Source organism: Peromyscus eremicus, chromosome 8a (genome assembly GCF_949786415.1).
Source record: "Peromyscus eremicus chromosome 8a, PerEre_H2_v1, whole genome shotgun sequence".
NCBI classification, from domain to species: domain Eukaryota; kingdom Metazoa; phylum Chordata; class Mammalia; order Rodentia; family Cricetidae; genus Peromyscus; species Peromyscus eremicus.
This window is the reverse complement of record NC_081423.1, coordinates 96,884,578-96,891,368: the sequence shown is the minus strand read 5'-3', so window position 1 is coordinate 96,891,368 and position 6,791 is coordinate 96,884,578.

Genomic DNA, 6,791 nt, shown 5'->3' with positions numbered 1-6,791 from the left:
TACTGACGATCCTTCTCTCTGATGTCACATTCCTGCTTTCTACCCTTCTCGGTGACGACCTCAACCTGGTATTTTTTTCTGCTGGCCTTAAGGTTTTGTCACATACATGCACATGGGTTTGCCCAGGGTGTATTGTTTAGTGTCTCTGGGGTTTTTATATAGACAGAGTTATACTTTCTTTTCTAGAGACAGGGTCTCATTATGGAGTCCTGGTCTAAAACTCACTATGTAGACCAAGCTGGCCTTTAACTCACAGAGATTCACCAGCACCAGCTGCCTGTACCAGTGTTACCCTCTTTTCCCTCAGTGTTCAGGAGTAAATCCAAAGCCTGACATGCAGAACAAGCACTTTGTCACAGAGATGCACCCCAGCCCTCTTCCTCTGTCTAACTATTTATCTATCTGTGTGTCTGTCTGACTGTGTGTCTGTCTGTATATCTCTCTCCCTTTCTCCTTCTTTCTTTCCTTCTTTCTTCCATTTCTTTCATTAGCAGGGTCTCACTGTGTAGCCCAGGCTCGTTTCCAACTTCCCATTCTCCTGCCTCAGCCTCCCTAGTTCTGAGATTATGGGCATGGGCTACCATGCCCAGTTTGCATGCCTCATTTCTAAGTCTTTGGTTTTATCATTCGACATTGTTGTGTCTTTGAGGTCCATGCACACTGATGTGTTGACACCGTAACGTGCATCTTGTTTGTGTTGCTCTGGCTGGCTGTGTTAGCACACTATTACATCGTTTTCCTCTGCGGTTAAACACTTTGGAGCATCCTTTTCCTTTTCTTCTGCCTCCTTTCCTCCTCCTCCTCTTCCCTCTTCCCCCATCCTGTGTTTGTGATGAAACAGAACACAGATGGATGACTCTGGTCATAAGCATGTGTCCTGAAGGCCTGCTTTCTATGTGGGTTCCGCAGATCCAATTCAAGTCCTTATGCTCATACAGCAAACATTTCATTGACTGACCTACCTCCCCAGTCACCTTTTTTTATATCTTTTGATAAATGACTTTTAATTATAATGTACCAAATTAGTCTACTGATTATACTTTTTGCCTCTCATTTAAGAAATTATTAATACCAAGCCAAGCACATGTCTGTAATCCCAGCACTTGGGAGGTAGAGGCCTGAGTTCTGGAGTTTAGTCATCCTCAGCTACATCGTAAGTTCCAGTTCAGCCTGGGCTCCATAGGACTCTGTCTCCAAAAACAAGCAGGGCCTGGAGAGATGGCTCAGCAGTTAGGAGCACTGGCTGTTCTTCCAGAGGACCCAGGTTTGATATCCAGCACCCATATGGCAGCTCACAACTGTCTATAACTCCAGATGATCCAATGCCCTTTTCTGGCCCCTGTGAGCACTGTCATGGTGTAAAGACATGCACAGAGGCACAGACATCCATGCACATAATAATAAATAAGGGCATTTTAAAACAAACAAACAAAAGCCTCAGAGAGGATGAAGAAGAGGAGGAGGAGTAAGAGGGGGGATAGTAACAGCAACAGAAATAAATGGAGGTGATATCCTAAAAATTGTTTTTCTGTTTCTTGTAAACATTTTTATTTTTATATCTTACATTTTTATTTATTACTATTTAGTATGTTTGTGGTATGTGTGCACACATGTGCATGTCACAGCACACATTTGGCAGTCAGTGAACATCTTTGTGGAATGAGGTCTCTCCTTCCACTTCCACATGATTCTGAGAACTGGATTTAGGTCCCTAGGCTCACACAGCATCTTCAACCACTGAACCATCCTCCTAGTCCTTGTGAAGTATTTAAAATTTTTTCCTTTTATGAGTAAGTATGTCCTTGACCAATTTTTAACTGATATTTTTCAGACAAGGCCTTGCTCTGTAACTCTGGATGGCCTGGAACTCTCTATGTAGACCAGGCTAGCCCAGAACTCACAGAGACCCATCTGTCTGCACCTCCTGAGTGCTGGGATTGAAGGTGTGAATCACCATGTCTGCTCTTTACTGATTTTTCTATCAAGGCTGAACTAATAATCAATTAGTTTCCTCTCAATTAATTTAACACTTATTACATCTTCCCAGTGCCCTGCAATGCCGGCCACTTTGAGGAAGATACTAATTCTGAATATGTTTGGATTTTTTTCCTGGCTTCTCTGGTTTGTGTGGTTTGTCTAATATCTCAGCTCTGAACAGGTCCACTGCTGTTTCATTGCTAGAGCTTTAGTCTCAAGTCTTGATGTCATGTCACTCTTGTGGATGTCAGGAAGTCTGTAAACAATGATCAGGTCCTCTTCTACGCACACCTTTGGACTAGCCAATCAGTTCCTAAAAAGAAAACAAAATCTGAGCTAGAGAGATGGTTCAATGGTTAGGAGAAGTGGCCGCTCTTGCAGAGGAGCTAAGTTCAGTTCTTAGTACCCACACTTGTCTCAGAACTTGGCTCAGGGAATCCAGTGCCTCCTTCTGGCCTCTGTGGGCACTGCACTTACACATACATATGGGCAGGCAGAACACTCATACATGTAAAATAAAGAAAGTAAAACTTTAAAAAAGAAAGAAATGTTGCTGAAAAGTCCGTGTTGGGAGTCCCCTGGCTCTGTTTCCCCCACTTTCAATGCTGAAGTTACTGATATGTGCCACTGTACCCAGGTTTTACGTTGGTGCTGGGGACCTGAACTCAGGCCCTCATGATTACATGACAAGCACTTTACCCATCTCCCTGGACTACACATTTAAAGCTTTGATGACACACAATTCTTCAAATTTCTTTTAAAGGTTATGTTTGGTATTGTCTATAAAAAATCAATAGCAGCCTTGTATTTGTTGCAACTTTTATAAAGTTTTAAAGTATCTATCTACTATATTTATTTACTCGTCCCCACCTCATGTATGTGTGTGTGTGTGTGTGTGTGTGTGCGCACACACACACACTCACATGACCATGCAGAGGTCATAGGAGGGTGTGAGTTGCCTTGCTATATCACTCTCCACCTTATTCCTTGAGGCAGGGTCTCTCCCTGAAATGGAGCTCACTGCTTTTTGGCTAGGCTGGTAGCCAAAAGGCCTGAGTTTTGTAGCTTTTTGTCAACCTTTGAGCTCATGAATCATGATTTAATTGGGATTTCTTGTTCTGAATTGAGGGGGGGCAGTTCTAGGCATTTAGTTTTCTAGGGTGTGGATATCCAAATGTTTCAACAGTGTGTGTTGAACTCTCCATCTTTCCACACTGCTTTTGTTTTTGTCAAAAACCAGTCAGACGCATTTGAGTGGAAGACGTGTGACATTACCTAGAGCCCAGGGAAAGATGAGGCCACTAAGATATGGATTCTGAACCAAGGACAGAGCACCCACAGTGGAACTTACACAGACAAATTTCCCTTGAATTATTGTGAGCAAACCAGAACGTGTCTGTTAGTCCATGCAGAACCTCAGATGCCAGTCTGTGACCACTGACTAGAGGATGGAGACTTCAGAGCTGTGGGTATATGCCTGGGGCCATATGGTGCTCCCAGCAGGCATGGGGACTGACCTAAGGTGCACAGATGGGCCTGTGGGGATGAGGTGGGGACCAGTCAGCAGGGCAGGATGAGCTTTTCTGCCTGCCTTATGACTGGGCATGTGTAGTGTCACACCTTCAGATCTTGTTGTCCTTCTAATAAGCAACGAGATTGTCCTTGATTAAGACCCTTTTCTGTAGCAGTTTAATGTCCTGGCTGCAGATTCTTTAAAACTCCTATTACCTACCTATCAGGCTCAATCTTTCTTCCCCTTGTGGCGGCTGTTCTGAGGTGGCTTAGGCCGGTAGATGGCAGTGTCTTCTTAATCTTTCCTTCAATCAGCATTGTTTATTAAATTAACTTTATTTGTTTATTTTACATCCTGACCACAGTTCCCCCTCCCTCCACTCTTCCCATTTTTCTCCCCACCTCACTTCTATCCACCCTACCCACTCCTCCTCTGTTTGGCAGGCTTCCCATGGATCTCAACAAAGCATGGCATATCGAGCTCAGGTAGGACTAAGCTCTTCTTGTATTAAGATTGGGCAAGGCAACCAAGTATGAGGAAGAGTTTCCCAAAAGACATCCAAAGCACTAGGCACAGCCCCTGATCCCACTTCTATGAGTTCCACAAGTAGACAAAGCTAAAACTGTCACACATATATAAATGGCCTAGGTCGGTCCCGTGCAGGCTCGGTCCCATGCAGGCTCCCTGGCTGTTGGTCCAGACTCTGTGAGCTCCTATGAGCCCAGGTTAGCTGTTTGTGGGGATTCCCTTGTGATGTCCTCGCCCCCCTGGCTGGTACAATCCTTCCTCCCTCTCTTCAGCAGGATTCCCCAAGTTAGGACCAATGCTTGGCTGTGGGTCTCTGCATCTGTTTCCACCAGTTACTGGATAACGGCTCTCTAATGACAATTGGGGTAGTGCCAGTCTATGAGTATGATGGAATATAGACCTCAGGCTAGAGTTTTTAGAACTGCCAACATCCTCATTCAAATGTCCCTGTACACACCCTCAGAGATGCACCTACAGGGTATTCTCTTTGGTGATTTCAAAGCCCAGGCAAGTGGGCAATGAAGATTAAGTGTGTGTGTGTGTGTGTGTGTGTGTGTGTGTATGCTTAAATTTTCCTTCCAAAAGTTTGATACCAGGCTTACTCTGTACCTGTATCTATGGACACTTACAGCTTGTCCTCTGGATTTAAACCAACTGCAGATTCCCACCACTTGAGAGGCTCACACTGGAGAGTGAGGGTTTGAAGCCAACTACACAGTAAAACTCTGTCTTATAAAAACAAAACAAGGGGTTGTGGATTCGGCTCAGTGGGTAGAGCGCTTGCTGGCATTCATGAAACCTTGGGTTCAGTCCTCAGCCCCTCCTAACACTGAGCATGGTGGTGAATGCCTGGAATCCCGGGACTTTGGTGCTGAAGGAAGGAGGATCAAAGCAGATTGAGCAACATGAGACCTTGCCACAAACCCAAACTCTCCCTTTCTCTGCAAACACCTGTGGCCCCAGTAGCCGTTGTGACAGGTGTCCCTGGCCAGAGAAATCGCTGCTCTGAGTTCATAGCAGTGCTGCCCCAGGCTGAGCCTTCAGCAGTGCCCCTCACCACTGGGTTAGCCTGGGCTGCCTTATGCTTTCTTGCTATTGCAGTCACCCTCCTGAGAAAGCTAAAAAGAAGTTTCAAAACCACAGTCTCCCTGGCAGGCTTGTGGGTGCTTGTTGAATACAATCACCCCTTCCTGTCCAGTCTGTCATGACAGGGGCCCTTTAAGGCTTAGCTCACACTGTCAGAGAAATGCTGCAGGCAAGCAGAAAGTCAAGGCCAGACTGAGAAAATCTCTGAACAGGTACAAGATGTTTGAAAATGTTCTTAGGTGCTGAAGAAGGAAAATTAAATGGGTGTAGACAGCCATAGGGGAAAAAATTAAATACTTAGAGAGAGTAAAGTAATGTAAACAGAATAAGCCATGTAAGGATGGGAAATGCCATACACAGGGCATTTAGACATTATGTAGTGCTTTATTTACTTCAAATACTTTAAATGTTAATAAACAAAAGACAGCAACTGTGGAGAAACAATGGACAGTAAAAAAAACTGCTGAATTAAACCATCATATACATTTTAAGGATGTCTTAACTTCAGAATGAAATTCAGGAAATGTGTTACATTGGGGGAGAGGTTATACCTTTGTTTCCACAGGAAAGAAAAAGCTATGGACTCCTTCAAAATTAATAAAGATCGTATTTGATCAGGGGAGACCTCCTGAAATCTTGGCTGCAGACATGAGGAAGAAACCAAGAAAACTATAAGACAGGTAACATTATATGCTGGTCCCTCTACCTGGGAACAGCTCTGAAACTGGATGAGCCATGATAAATCTTGTTGCCTACAGAGTTCTCATGACAGTTTGGTTATGCAGTCCAAACAGACTTATAAAGTTGACAGATGCCTTTTACCTGCTCAAATATAGAACAGAGAGTCATCTTTAGCTGATTTGTGCACACCACACATTCCATACTTGTGTTAATGTAGATATGTATGTTACTTTTAAAAGTTTGTATGTTTTCAGAACAGAAGGACCAGACATTAATGAAGACAAGTAGCCCAGGTGATCCAGACTCACAGAACGTCTGTGTTGCTGTTTCCTCAGAAATCTGCATACAGGACAACTTCAAAGCTGCTAGCTAAGATGATCCATCCTCACAGACTGCTAGCCAGGGCTTCAGTTAAGCCCTGCACTTTTCCATCACAGAGAAACTGGACAACCAATGATACAACTAGCTCTCCCAAGACATGACCATTGTCCCAATTTTCTCTGGGTCACCTGAAGATGCCATCACCCCCAGACAACAAGAAGCAATTTTAAGAACATGACACCTACATTTCCGAGAGGTCTAGAAGGTTGTTTTTTGTCATTTGGTGGGTTACAGATGTTTGTTGTCATTTAGGGCAGTTGAGTACAAGTTGTTATTATTCATGATCAGAGAAGAAACTAAACAAAGAGTTAAATTAAGGGATTTCTTTCTTTTTCTTTCCTCTATCCTCCTTCCCCTTTTATCTACTGTTGGGGAAAGAAAGGGGCATATGGGATGAAAAAATGGGGGATATAGGAATGATAGGATAAAAGGGTAGATTTTTGAATCTACTTTGAAACTAAAAAGCAACTACTAGTCTCAATATTTTACACTGCATGGATTTTTGTGTATTGATATGAATTTAAGTTTATTTTGGTTACAGCATATTGTATAGATGTTTCTGCTCCTGTTTAAGGTATTGTACCTATGCAACTCATTTAAAAATGTAATATAGTGTTCTAGCCCT